General features: G+C 44.4%; 1 protein-coding gene across 5 annotated transcripts in view; it reads right to left on the reverse strand.

Annotated features, from left to right (window-relative positions):
* The window catches only part of TIAM1 (TIAM Rac1 associated GEF 1), a 263811-nt gene that overhangs the window by 135025 nt on the left and 113480 nt on the right, over positions 1 to 15306 (reverse strand). Inside the window, exon 1 of one of the 5 annotated variants that reach the window (XM_077293966.1) lies at positions 7999 to 8217. The exons of the other annotated variants lie outside the window; for them this stretch is intronic. The gene's annotated coding sequence lies outside the window, so the exon portion shown is untranslated. Of the gene's footprint in view, positions 1 to 7998; positions 8218 to 15306 lie in introns of those variants that run through there. 5 annotated transcript variants of the gene reach the window in all.

Genomic DNA, 15306 nt, shown 5'->3' on the forward strand with positions numbered 1-15306 from the left:
AAAACGTAATTATGAGACGAGCACGTTGTATGAAACGAGACCCGGTGACTACGGCAGAAGTTGGCTCATGTGAAGACATGCGCTGGATACTTCATGGATGAATGACCAACTGGTCACACTCGCACCCACATGGCGGATAGGAATCAGCCATGTTTTGTTTATTACCAGGTTGTAGGCTCAGCCGGCTTTACCCTGTATGATCCTTTTTAAAATGTCTTAAATAGATGGATGAAAAAAAGCCAGGATTTCATAATTACTATCCACCAGGAAATTCTACGAGCCGTCGTCAAGATGTCTTTCCGATAATGGGATTCCGAAGAAGAAACAAACGTGATTCCTCAATTGTATGGGAATAAGTATCTGGAAACTATGCTTAAGATGGATGGAGGACAATTGCGGACATCCTCATTGTGTCAGAAGACAGAGGAACGAGCAGCATCTTGTACTGAAGCCTCCGGCACTGCGCTAAGACCCTGCACAAGGAAGAGCTCCGCAGGGCGAGCGAGATGGAGAGCAAGCAGGAATCTCAGCCAGGGACACCGACACAAACCACCTTGAGGATAAAGACATGAGAACAAAGTCGTCTGCAAGCTAAGAAACTGACAAAGCCATTTGTCAGCCGGACAAAAATTCCAAGCTCTTTGGTAAAGGACAACATGGCTGTGAGCAGGATATTTTGAGGGCTAGTCCACAACACTGTACGAAGATCGTAACAACTACATCCATCCCAATCTACAATGGGGCTCCCAGCCTAATTCCACTAGAAAAGAGGGTCAGGTCAAAACCAGAAAGGCATGTGAAATCTTAAAACTAGAAGTTCTTCTGACATTTGCACATTATAGATATAACCGTGCAGATCATACAGAATATGAGAATCCAGCTCTGTATTAGGTGAAATAAAGGAATATTCACATGTATATAAACCCACAAACCTTCACACTCCCCTACAGGATCATGTAATTGGTAAGATCAAGAAGTCCAACACAAGCAGAACTTCTAGAAAAGGCTCCTATTTGCGTATCTGTAATTACCATCCCACTACACTTCAATCTGAAAACAATGAGCCCAGAGCGAAGAAGGGGTTAAACGCGTGAATACTGTAATTAGGTGAGCAATCAAATAATAAGCATTCAGGATGTAATTCGGAAGCAGCGGGGCGCTATTCAGCAGCCAATCTTTGATCCTACCAAAGGTCCACATATTGGCAAGCACAGGGCACAGTGGGAATCAGTTACAGTTTGTTAACTTAAGATGGTTAAAGGAATTAAACCCCTCGGGGCCGGTTTAGAAGGGTTTTTTTCTGGGGTGGGGGGGAAGGAAAAGGAACAATGTAATGTGAGGTTGCTGACTTTACACCAAGAGCTTAAAAAAGCACAGTGGATGATTAATCGAAAAACAGGTCGAAAGTCAGAATTCCGCAAGAAAGTCGAAGGTTCCGAGGGTTTTATTACAAGGGGCAAAACTTTAGAAAACCCGAGGGTTAGGAAATGATAGGAGATGGAGTTCAGGAATATAACAGTGGGTTGTCTCCTGATGTATGACCATTATTCAGATATCGGGTCATTACGTAGACCCTACCAACGATCGGCCAACCAAGTCAACCCAATTTGGACCAAGACTCGACACATTAGTAATGGCCAATTGAGTCATTCTTGAAGGATTGGCTTGGTTTGATAGAGGAGAACTCTAGTTCTCCAACTACAAGAGTTCACTTACGGTATAATACTCCACGGCCCACATCTCAAGCTTTATGGTCCAATTATATGTAACCATAGCTCTTAACCAAGCACAGACTAAGCAATATTGGTTTGACCATAATGTTTTCAAGTGAGTACTTACCTGATTTTTTGTGATGTTTAAAACTACAAAATACTTTTTCCTAAAATATAATTTTTCAAGCATTCTTCCGACTAGAAATTGTCAGTAGTGTGGCCAATTCTTTGTTTATTTTTATTGCTGTTGCTTCCCTGAATATGCAGTTTTGTTGTTTGTTTTTTTTCTTAAATCCATCACATGGTTCCAAAGATATGGACTTTTATATTTAGCGCTAATCTTTACAGTCTTCAGAAAAGGGGCGGTGCTCAGTGTAATATAATGCAATATAATCTAGAGACACGCCCCTGAGGACCCTAAAGTCCATAAAGTTTAGCAATAAATAAAAAAGTACACATCTCTGGAACTTGGGAAGCAACGGGAATAAGATAAGAGCAAACACTGGCCCTTGTGACAGCTCTTTACACTTCTTCTGGAATACTCTGCAGCTCTAAACTGGAAGTATACTGTAAGCTATTGACTTTGCGTAAGTCACGGGATCGTTTTGCGATTTTAGCGACAGAATATGACCCTTGTAGAATTATTCTGATCCCAACTGCGACTGGGCGTTAACCTATAAGGAAAGATCTGGGACGTCTACCAGCAGAATGGAGGCAAGAAGAGAAGAAACTATGAGATAAGTTCAGAGTGCTCTGTTATTATCCGTTCATAAAGTTATAACACTACCGCAATAAAAAACACCAAAATTACAACCCAGTATTAACGGTGCAGACTAAGCTGGAGGATGATCAGAGATGTCAACCACTGTGGGGTCTGTGGTTCCTTACAACCAAAATATTAATATAGTAAGTATGTGGGAAGAGGTGAACATGTGCTTATACCATTACTACCATCGCCTGCGTACACCATGGATTCGTTAAGTCTGCCATTGATTTACAGTTTGGGTATACAGAAGTCTTCCACATGTATGAGGTCATGTATTCTGTGACAGTCATTCATGCTGCAGTAAAACAATTGGTTGTCACAGCTTTAGGTTTCAAAGAATAAAAAATAAAATCGGATACATTTAAAAATAAAGGGTCATATGTAGTGGTGAGCGAGTATACTCATTGCTCGGGTGATCTCCAAGTATTTGTTAGTGCTCGGAGATTTAGTTTTCGTTGCTGAATGATTTACAGCTTTATAGACAGCTTGATTACATGTGGGGCTAGTAGCCGTAAATCATGCAGCTGCATCAACAAAAACAATCTCCGAGCACTAAAAAATACTCGGAGACCAACCGAGTGTGTTCGGGAAAACACGAGCAACGAGTGTACTCGCTCATCACTAGTCATATGGTTTCCTAGTATGGTGGACCGCCTCAGTCTCATAATTCGGTTGGGGAAATGTGGTCGGCAACATTTGAGAAAACCATAAAAATCCAGCATGCCTTAATAAAACACAACTTCTTTACTGCACACACTAAAAAGTCTCGATAAGCACATTACCAAAAAAGAAAAAAAAAAAGGAAAAAATGTCAAATGCGTTTCAAAACATTTTAGTGCAGTATTATGGCCCCAAATATCCTATATACCCACCAACCTCCCCCACTTCCACATGGGGTCAAACAAGTGTATGAAAACAACCATGCGATGCAAGGCGGCAAAAGACGGCAGACAAACAAGTGTATGAATACGACCATGCGGTGCAAGGAGGGAACGGACCACAGCCAAACAAGTGTATGAATAAGACCATGCGGCGCAAGAAGGGAACGGACTACAGCCAAACAAGTGTATGAATAAGACCATGCGGCGCAAGAAGGGAACGGACTACAGCCAAACAAGTGTATGAATAAGACCATGCGGCGCAAGAAGGGAACGGACCACAGCCAAACAAGTGTATGAATAAGACCATGCGGCGCAAGAAGGGAACGGACTACAGCCAAACAAGTGTATGAATAAGACCATGCGGTGCAAGAAGGGAACGGACTACAGCCAAACAAGTGTATGAATATGACCATGTGGCGCAAGAAGGCAAAAGACGGCAGCGCAACAAGTGTATGAATACGACCATGCAGTGCAAGAAGGCAACGGACGGCAGCCAAACAAGTGTATGAATACGACCATGCGATGCAATAAGGCAAAAGACGGTGGCCAACAAACAAGAGTACAAATACGACCTTGTGGTGCAAGAAGGCAACGGACGGCAGCCAAACAAATGTATGAATACGACCATGCGGTACAAGAAGGGAACGGACTATAGCCAAACATGTGTATGAATACGACCATGCGGTGCAAGAAGGAAACAAAACAGCAAAGCAAGTTGGGTGTATGACTACCATGATAAGGTCCATACAGTGCAGGAAAAACGCACAGCAGCTGGGGGCAAAAATTCCTCTCTGACTATAGGAATGTCCGTATTCAGTTCTGCTGGTTTCTCATCAGACCCAGGCTGGGGGAGCATGCCCTGCCTCTGTATTAATAAGACGACACGTAGAGGTAAGCTAAAATCGCCATACAATTCCAAGTTTGTAAATTAAAGAACTGCACTCAGTAATTCACTACTAACTTCATGTAAAGTCAGTTCTCAGAATTTTCAGAAGCGGACAATTCTGAAAAACCTTAGTATTGTCATAAGGTCCTAGTAACCAGACAGCAGCCATTTCCACTGATGTCACTATCCCACATGCCACTGCGGCTATTCAGGAGGATTCTGCTGTATTTAAATCATGCTTTCACAAAGCAAATAAATCGCCCACATCTAGAACGTCATTGATCAGTGATTACACAGGAGCTGCCAGCGGAGGAGCTTGATGATTTGCCCAATGCATTCAGTGGCAGGACCTTCCTCAGACAAGTGATGGCAGCCGAGGCTGTAAGCGCTGGGATTTCGGCATGTGGCGCCTGTTTCCATTCATTCAGCATTTAGACATTATCATCTTGTCTACACAACCTGGAATTTCCACAATTCCACCACTTTTGCATCTTTAGTTGTAATTTCAGTGATTGCGTGCATTTATCATCCCTAACAGTATAAGGACCACTGTGCCCGACCGAACATTTGTGGCAGACAACAGAGGAAGGATCGGTGATTGGACCCGGATGCCAAAATCGCCCACCCTTTATCTTATGTGAATGGGCTACTTCCTTTCTTGCTCCCCATTTACATGACATGTACGCTCAAGTGAGCCGAGCATAAATATGGGGAGGGTGGTGGGTCATAGATGGTCTATCAGGAGTGACATTTCAGGAACTGCAATAATAGAAGTATGGGCATTATCGTTTCTTAAGAAGCCGCAGAAGATTTGAATGTGGTGCTGAATACATCTCAGACTCTCAGGGGTCAGGGAAAGATGAATGACTATTTCACAGAGCTGGACATCATGGGGTAATCCATCTCCAAGATCATATTCCTATATGTAGTAGGTGTAATATTAGCAAATTCCTCAGAAATATAGTATAGTTCTTCTGATTTGTGCTGTTGCTTACCCCATGTGCAGGGCATTGCAGTAGCTTAGGTATCCATGGCAGTGACCAATAACTGTCACTATAGCAATGGTCATAACCATGGATACCCAAGCTACTGCACTGCCCTGCACATGGGGTAAGCAACATAGAGGAACTACACATTTCTAATTTGAGGAATTACTGATTCGCCATTTTTATTATTTATTATAATTATATCTTGGGATAGGATCTTGGGAGATATAGATACCCCTTTTAAAGAGCACTTTCAGCTGTCAGCTAATGTTTTTTTTTTTTTTTTTCGGTGGGAAATGTTCTTGACCCCCTCCAGCCCCGATGTCACAACGTGACCACCATTGTGAGGGGGCTCAGAAGGGAAGACGGGGAATAAAGCTGTGTGAGACGCATGATAAAAAATAGCATCTATAAACTCCCTAAATTACAGTAATTTCCTATGGTAATGAGCGAGCAGCACCTGTAGATTATCCCGTCAGTACATCGCCCCCTTTGTCCACTGGTCGGGGGGCGGGTTGGCCAATTTCCCTGTCAAACCAGTCTCACAACATATAACAGAAAAGGAGCCCACTGGTATGGAGATGAGGTGGAGGGTCCAAAACGGTCCTGCAGAACACAGCTGCACATGGACGGAGGAGTCATCCCCTAAATTATACCACCTCCCATCACTGCTCAGCTGCAGAGCGGGCAGCAGTCATTAGCCGCCACGGTTTAGGGAGATAGAACACACTGTAACAGCTTTGTGTGGGTGATAACGAGATAACGTTACGCGAGCCGGACGGAAGGGGGGGGCGAACACCAGCGGGACGGGGGGGGGGGGGGGGGGGGGGGGGGGGGGAGCCGAACGCCAGCGGGACAGGGGGGGGGGGGGGGGGAGCCGAACACCAAGGGACGGGGGGGGGGGGGGGGGGGGGAGCCGAACACTAGCGGGACGGAGGGGGGGGGGGGCGAACACCGGCAGGATGGAAGGGGGGGAGAACACCAGCGGGATTGAGGGGGGGGGGGGAAAGCAGCCATCAGGGAGATGTGGGATCTAGAGAGCAGAGAGATGCCTATGTAATCTTCCTGCAATGATGTCCTAGCATACCTAACCACACAGGTACATGAGACAGATACCCGGCCATCAATGTGTGCAGCGTCCCCCGCCTCCTGCTGCAGACATGAGGAGGTTCTGCATCAGCTCTGCATAGACAAGTAACTTTTCCCTGACTTTGCACAGACACCGGCTGATGCGATCTCTGCACTGCAGTCACTGCTCCTGCAATGCAGACAGGCGCTCACTCGCTGCGGAGATATTTTACGGGTAATTGCTTAGAGCACCAGTGGGGATTTTTTTACGATCACTTTTCAGCTTTTCAGGAAACTTTTACGTGATGGTAATGGAAAGGGGAGAAAAAATAAAAATCAAGCGGTTACAGCCATTTTGGCAAATCAACAGTATAGTACATCACAGTTAACACCGACTGACAACCCCACTTCAACTGATCGGTGTGGGTGCTGTAAGGCTATGTGCGCACGTCGCAGATTGTATGCACTTTTGCCGCGTTTTTTTGCCGTGAAAACGCACACAACACAACCCATTGAATTCAATCAGATTCCGCAATGCTGTGCATTTTTCAGCGTCGGAATCGTATCGCAGAAAAATACGCAGCATGCTCATTCTTTGTGTGGAATCGCGGCGATTCCGCAGACATAGGAACGAATTGATCCGCTTACTTTAAGCATGGGGCTATGTCCACCATGCGCAAAGTAAGCGGATCATGTGCGGATGGTACCCGGGTGTGGAGGAGAGGAGACTATCCTCCAGGCTCTGGGAATAAAACATAGTTATAATGCTCACCTTCTGGCGGCCCCCGGATCCAGCCCAGGCCTTAGCGATGCTCCCGTTCCCAGCGATGCCTTGCGACAATGACCTGTGATGACGTAGCGGTCTCGCATGATGCTACATCATCTGGGGTCATGCTCTCAAGGCATCGCTGGGAACGGGAGCTGCTGGGAGCATCGCGAGGAGCAGGAAGGCTGCGGGGGCTGCCAGAAGGTGAGAATAGCACAATTTTTTCTTCTTTTTTTTTTTAAATTATTTTTAACATTATATATTTTTACTATTGATGCTGCATAGGCAGAATCAATAGTAAAAAGTTAGTCACACTTGTCAAACACTGTCTGACAAGTGTGACCAACCTGTCAGTGTTCCAAGCGATGCTACAGATTGCTTGGAAAACGCTAGCATTCTGCAAGCTAATTACGCTAGCAAAACGCTTGTGTTTAGCGGGAAAATGCATGTGAATTCCGTATGCGTATTACCCGCGGCAGGGAGTTGCGCCGGAAATATCCGCGGCAAATCCGAAAGTGTGCACATAGCCTTAAAATTGTTACAAAGGGATATTCCCATCTCCAAGATCCTATCCCAATAAGTAGTAGGTGTAATAATAATTTAAGCAAATACCTCCTCCAATGTAGCATAATTCTTCTGATTCGCTTTGTCGCTTACCCCATGTGCGGGGCATTGTAGTAGTTTAGGTATCCATGGTTTTTACCACTAACAGCTAACTGTCCCTACGAGTGGTCAAAACCATGGATACCCAAGCTACTGCAATGCCCTGCACGTAGGGTCAGTAACATAGTGAATCAGCAAACGCCTCCAATTAGAAATGTAAGATAGTTGTTCTAATATTACACCTACTCTATATTGGGATAAAATCTTGAAGATGGGAATACCCTTTTAAGTCAAATCCCACACAACCCCTTAAATATCAATTAAACCCACCAATTTTGGCAGCAATGGATGGCCACTCACTGGCGGATGTTTGGAGGAAAGAAGGATCAGTTTGTTGCACTTTGGCAGTGTGAGAAATGTGTCCGATCCCAGCAAATCAGGCCGCATTCAGATATCTGCAGTTTATCTATGAGCTTCATGACTACAGCACAGACCCATGATAGTCTACGGGGCTGTTCACATATTTAAAGTTTTCTGGGGGACAGTGATCTGTGAAAAAAAATACAGGAGACGTGAGTTTTACATATGAATCACAGATCAGGACTGCACATACAAGTACATCGTGGACTACACATGGAAGCCATTCGTGTCCTGATAGGAGAATCTTTGCATTTTACATATTTGGGCCATTGTGTCAGCGTCAAGCATCAAACACCGATGAAACTCAAATCCAAAGCTGTGATAAGTAACGGTCCATATTTTTACATAAGAGAAAAATCACAGATCAGACATGCACGCTCAACAAAGCTGACTGTGCAGGGTTCATAAGAGCCGGCGGGGGGGCCGTGGGTTTAAGGGGGCTTCCGGAAAAGCAGTTAACCAAACAGGCATTCAGCTGACAGCCATCTAGGGTGTATATATGGCCGCCTTTAAGGCCCATTTAGACTGACTGATACTTTGAGAACGAGCGTTTGAAGGAACGTGCATTGCCAAATGTCGAGTTCATTGACAGGCTGGAAAATAACCAACAAATAAACCACTTTTTCCTTAATTGTGACGATTTTCCCCAATGTTCATCTTCAGATCAGTCAGGTGATGACGCACATCTGCAGTGGTGTCATTTAAGGCTCATGGGCACCAAAGTCAAATTTCCAACCGGACTCCCAACTATCTTGTCTTTACCAGTATTTGTTAGTTTTTCACTTGGGCCAAAGGGCTTATTTGCTCCTCTAGGGGTTTCCAAAAACAGTGCCACGAAAATAGTATTGACGCTCAGTCCCATTAATTTCAATGTAGATGAACTACAGTAACTCACACCCCCTACAGGCAATGGATGGCCCTAATTTTGGATAAAATTTGCCATGAAGACTGGCAATATATTACAGCTAGAGAGATAATTTCTACACAGCAACTAGCGGGATCATGTTGGACCATGCGGATGTCCATTAGTGGATGGAAGGTGACCATGCAATCCCACGGCTACTTGGGTCACCATCTTAAGACCCCCATATACATCAGAAGAAACCAGAAATTTACTAATTGGGGCCTCCTGACTCAGATGTTGGGAGGGAAGAGCAGGATCGGGCAGTTGAAATTTCAACCCCAAATTCTTTGGTTTTCTAAGAAGGTAATCAGTTTGGAGGAGAAGTCTTCTAGCAGCTCTCTCCTCTCACCCCATTGAAAGCATCCTTGGATCTTCCTTCGATGAGCTGGTCTGGCATGACGTCACACCACAAAGATGACATCACGCCACATGGCTTGCAGGGTTCCCTCAGACGTGGCCAATGGACCAAATCCTACACGTCGACACCATTCTTTATTGAAAGTTCAGCCAATGACGTCGTCATTTGTGGTGCACTTTACTCCTACTTAATCATATTAATGTCGCTCCAAGTTATGATTTAGTAGCTTGGAAGGATATAATTAGGCATTTTCCCCTCATGAGTCTGCTATTACTAAGTGAATCCCTGGCTGGCACTTATTGCCATCATGCACTCGGTCCGGTGATCCATCTGCTTCCACAACTGCTCGAGTACTTGGGAGATGTAGTGGGTTCTGGGGAAGGCATGTGGGCTTTAATTACTGACTGATGGAGGATGAGAGTGCGTATTAATTTGGCATAAGGGTGGTTTTTTTTTGGTTTTTTTTTAAACAAGGAAGCAAAATTATCCAGAATTCCCAACAGTGGAGTTTACTTGTATGTCGGTAGAGGAACATCTCTTCATTGCACAAAGCGTTTCAGCTGCAAATGAATCACTAACACCAAAGTTATACGTGAATTATATACCGGTCAGTTTATCCAAAGATCTCACTGTGCGCTCCAGATTTTAGGGCGTTTCATTTCCACATTAGGCTGGCTTCACAATTACAATCACTTAGTATAGAACACAATGCCTGAACCGACCACCCGAACGCAACAGCCTCGTACATGCCAGGACTGCAATACCGATGACCTGGTCTTATTGGTGCACCCCCAAAGATTACAGAATGGTCACCAGTATCAATCTTTGGCAAAATCTTCAAGACCTCTATTCCTGACTATCCGAGGGAAAGTCAAGTCGCAGGAGAAAAGGATTGGGCACGCACCGATGCCAACCCTGCTGATCTCACGTCAACTCTGTTCTCCTGACCTGTATTTTAGCAAATTCTTCAAATCACCACTGAAAAAAAATTCGACCTCGAAATGCGTTGACCCTATAAACCGGTTTTATGACTAAGTTTTTATCCGTTGGTAACCATTGTGGATTAATCAGCAGCAATGCAGGAGTGACATCTCCCTCCCGATCGTATCGCACCGTTTGGTCAGTCTAGTGACCGATGTCTTTGCAGCAGCTGACATCTATTTCACGCCAGTTGCATGTTGCTCCGTAGTAACTATATAAGGTGAGTGGATCCCTTTCCTTGCCACCTTTTGTTACCAGTTAAGACCCTATTGCGCTCTCTTTCCCAGTTTCGTTGTTTATAAATCAATAGGAGCTGATCTGCCGCACTCCCACTAAGTACATGGAGATGATAAAAGCTAGGGGTAGGACAAAGCTGCAAATCCAAGGAAAGGCCAAGTGCGGCACAATTTCTGGAAGAAAGGACGCATGTCTTCCTTATAATCCCTGATGAAGGCTTGTGAAACTCGTCAGCAGCATAAGGATAGATTAAATATTTGTGTGTACGCGCAACTTTCTCCCTGTGGTATCAGAGGGCATCAAAAATCAGTGGCATCATTAATAAAGCACTTCCATCTCTCCTATTGTTATTGATCTGTTGTGAAAACTTTTCTTTAATGTTTAACAATCGGGACCTGTCAGTGCCACGACTTAATCACTGCACATTAAGCCCTTGTTAGCTAAACGCCCATAGAAAGGCTTGCAGAGGCAGGCAGCCGGAAACCGGCTCTTCTGGGTGCACAAGTGTGTTTGTGGAAACGGAACAATTCGGTCATTTATCCAGCGACTTAACACCGGGCAACCCCCCACGAATATTCTCCATCGGGTAGGATTACATTATGTGGAGCGCAAGGGGTCAAGAGGCAAACACAGCACTAATGGTTTTGTAGAAAGATCGGGCAGGATTGTAACTGATGAAGGCACACGGACAAACACATGGGACTAAAGTTGGATGAAAAAAAAAAGGGAAGATTTCAGCCACAATGAACGCTCGCCAGGTAAAATCAAACAGTGAATGGATGTTTTATCAAACCAGTGATAGCCGACTTCTTTAATGACGATTGATAAAGTTAAAGCCGCCATACAGGGTGGATGAAAGTAGGCAAAACGCGCTAATTTCGACAGGAACAATCTGAGGCGTATAAGGACTTTCCAACTCTCCCCTGACATATCGGGAAAGAAGGATTTTGCTGTTGGAATCTTAACACCCCATTTTGTTTTCAGGGGCGATAAGCCGGTACCAGATAGGTCTTTTAGCGGCTTTAACCTCTCTCTTTGTTGTAAGCACAAGAACACTCGGCTAACGGCGATCTAAAGTGTGGTCAGCTTTAAAATTTGTCAATAACGCTACTTTCACACTAGCGTCGTTCGATGCACGTCGCAATGCGTCGTTTTGGTAAAAAAACGCATCCTGCAAAATTGCCGGCAGGATGCGTTTTTTCTCCATAGACTTTCATTAGTGACGGATTGCCACACGTCACATCCATCGTGCGACGGATGCGTCGTGTTTTGGCGGACCTTCGACACAAAAAACCATTCCATGTAACTTTTTTTGTGCGTCGTGTCCGCCATCTCCGACCGCACATGCGTGGCCGGAACTCCGCCCCCTCCTCCCCGGACATTACAATGGGGCAGTGGATGCGTTGAAAAACTGCATCCGCTGCCCCCGTTGTGCTTTTATTTCATAGTATGCGTCGGTACGTTGGCCCGACGCACTGCGACGGGTCCGTACCGACGCTAGTGTGAAAGTAGCCTAAGAAGGAAGATCTTTTGTCCTTGGACAAGATCTTCCAATCGCGAACAACCTATTCCTGAAAGAAGACTCCCAGAAAGATCTTTATTTCTTCGATGGGTGGCATGAATGACAACTGTAGAGGCCAACAGTATATAAGACCATCATTCAACTCAATCTACATTTATCTAAGGCCAAATTCAGATGTCTTACCAGGCTATTGGATTCAGGTCGGGAGACCCGTGGCCGGTCCATACAGGACGGCTGAATTCAACCTTACACGTACTATCACATTAGGGCATGTCCATGCCCTATATAAGGAATGGATTCGAGACCCTGGTGGCTTATGAACTCCTCCTGGTCTTTGTAAAATATGGAGAGTCTGAATTAGGACTCCAGATCAAGTGATGAACCATTACAAAATTAGTGTGACTGAGCAAGAGTCTCTACAGTAGAAACCAAAATTGAGCAACACAAATATAATATAGGTTATTTTGTGCTTTAGAAAAACCATGCAAAAGTTAAGAAATAATCCCAGTGGAGTATAAGTCTATGAGCAGTTGTCAAACGTGGTAGTGTGTAGTCCAATTCTGGATGCAAATTGGCAAGAAGGTGGTTTATGGATGAAGGCAAGAAGAGTAGATAAAGGTGGTCTGAAAAGTTGTGACCGTCTGTCCACCATTACATAGGTCTAACATAGAGGAACATCTTACGGCTATCTCCTCTAAGTACCTTGAAGTCATGGACAAGGTGGTCATTGTGATTAGATAAATTAGCATAGTGAATTTAAAAAAAAAAAAAAAGTCTTCACAAAAGAGGAGCGAGTCAAGGCTTTTCACATGGACGTGTGGGCAAAGAAGAATTCATAAGAACGCTCATTTCCTTTCACTGGACTGAGTTTTTATTAGGCAGTGTGAACAGACCATTAAAAATCATCAACGATCGACTTGTACGTTCAGAAGTCTGCCTAAGTAAACAGACCAATTCGGTGCACTAGGATCGGGGTTCAGGCGGTAAGAAGCCCCTAGAGACACCCAAGAAGGCCGCAAATGGTGTGGAGTCTAAATTAATACCACTTTTTCCTTAAGGGATTCAATAAATACAAAAGTAGTTTTAGGTTTGTCTTTAAACTTAATAAAAATTTATTATGATAGATCGGCTTCACTACGCTGTTCATTCCGACACTGCAAAGGGAGCCAACCATGACAAGCATGAAGGAGGCTGGTTGCCTTAGCTTGATAAGCGAGACAGCCGTGATGATGAAGGAGGCTGGTTTACCAAATAAACTGAGCCCGGCAGCCACCAGAGCTGGTTTCATGCCAAACAAGAGTGAAAGGGAGGAAGCTCCCTGCTTAAGTCAAAGCAAACTCGCAAGTGGAGAGAACCCAAGCCGAAACTGGGGAGGCCATCATAAAAATATCTTCGTAAATTTAATCATTTTAAAATTTCCGAGACAAAATGTGAGGGAGCCTTTTAAGAAATGCTCAGAGACAAGGCAGTGGCCCAAAGAAGAACTTACACTAGATGCATCTTTAACCTGTTCCTACAACTTCTTGACCTGCACACGTTTGGCACATTTAGCAAAACCTCAGTTTGAGACGGACTTGTCTATGACACAGCAGAAAGTGAAGGCGATCGCTGTGGTCACGGCTCAAGCAATAAGGTTATAGCGAATAGCTACAGACTTGTCCTGGAGTTACAGATGGAATAATCCCTTCTGGCCTAAAGTGGCATGCCGTACGGAGGTGATCGCACCTCTGTTAGTATGTCGCTACCATTCATCTAGACAAGCCTGCAATGAATTACGAGTAGAATAGGCGGATCACTTTCTTACCTTAACTAGTCATTTAAGGTCTGAAAATACACAGTTAATTAAGATCAATTACAAGACATTAAGTAAGAGCAGTCAGGACTGACCCAAATACAGAAAGTGAGTGCAAAATACCGCAGGTACCGGGGGTGGCCGTATGGCAAACAGCCAGCCATGACAGCGCGTGCAGTCTAGGACAACAGACAAGGTGACGAGGTCTCGGACTGCAGCTTAGCCCCAATTAAGTGACTGGAGATTAGCTGCAAAACAAGTAGACAGGTGGATGGCGCCTTTTTTTTTTTTGCAAAAAATAAATAAATAAATAACTGGACATCTTTTTAAAAGAGGATCTTCCACTCAAACACACACATTTGACCATTGCCATGTCAATCAAATTCCTGGTCTCCATTGCAGACAAAGCCCCTACCTAAAACACACCTATTCTCCAAAATACGCAAGTCTCACATTCTGGATCAGACATGTTAGATTTTATGAGCATCTGGATAACTGGGGTAGACACGTGCCATATCTATGGCTTCCCTAAAACTAAACTGCAGCCACCATAAGGATCGCGGATCCCTTGGATGCATTCAGGACTGTAGAGCTGTTAAACTTGTTTTCTCTGCATGTTTCCTGAATGGAGGTTTTTTTGTTTTGTTATTTTTTAGTTGACATCAAGGACCTGATACTGAACAATTAGCCCATTTATGAGGCTGTAAAGAGGCTGGGCGTTACAGCCCATAATATATAAAAACAGTGATCGCTATAGCATGTGTGTTGGCCCTTTAAAGCTATCCTAAATCTACCAGGCGCCGTGTTAGCCAAACATTGCCGCTGTAGCGAAATTACCGTACATAAAACTCTGTTTGGAGAAACAACCGGACTGAAATAGAATTCCCTTTACACCAATAATGGAGACACGACACCAATACTGATCTGTAGAGCAGGCCTCCATATGTACACGTAATAGACATACCATGTGGACAGAGCTATACAAGGAGGACCCCAGGCGATAGAAGTGCCACCTCCTGTTTATCTAGTTTCACACCTAACTCATCTTTATCTTCTACAGGTGTACCAAGAGTAAATTTACCATACGAAAAAACTGAAATTTTGACCCACGGAAAACAAGATCAACTAATTCAGACCAAAATGGCAGCATACTGGCAAAGAGTCCTGGGAGCAATTTCCCTACAGCACCTCCAGAGGGGAAATGAAGAATTACACATTGCTCAGTAAAATTGCATCCGAAGAGGGGTAGTTATTGTAGCCAGTCCCTACTCTGACTAAAGGACAAGGAACATTACTTTGTTGGGTAGGAAAAGAAGTTCAACATGTCAGTCAACTAAAGATCAGCAATTTAATTATGGTTGCCCTTGTTCAGTGTCCAGACTCGCTCACTGTGGCTGACAGTCCTAGGTCAACCGTGTACCTGT

The sequence above is a fragment of the Ranitomeya variabilis genome, chromosome 3 (genome assembly GCF_051348905.1).
Source record: "Ranitomeya variabilis isolate aRanVar5 chromosome 3, aRanVar5.hap1, whole genome shotgun sequence".
Lineage (NCBI taxonomy): Eukaryota > Metazoa > Chordata > Amphibia > Anura > Dendrobatidae > Ranitomeya > Ranitomeya variabilis.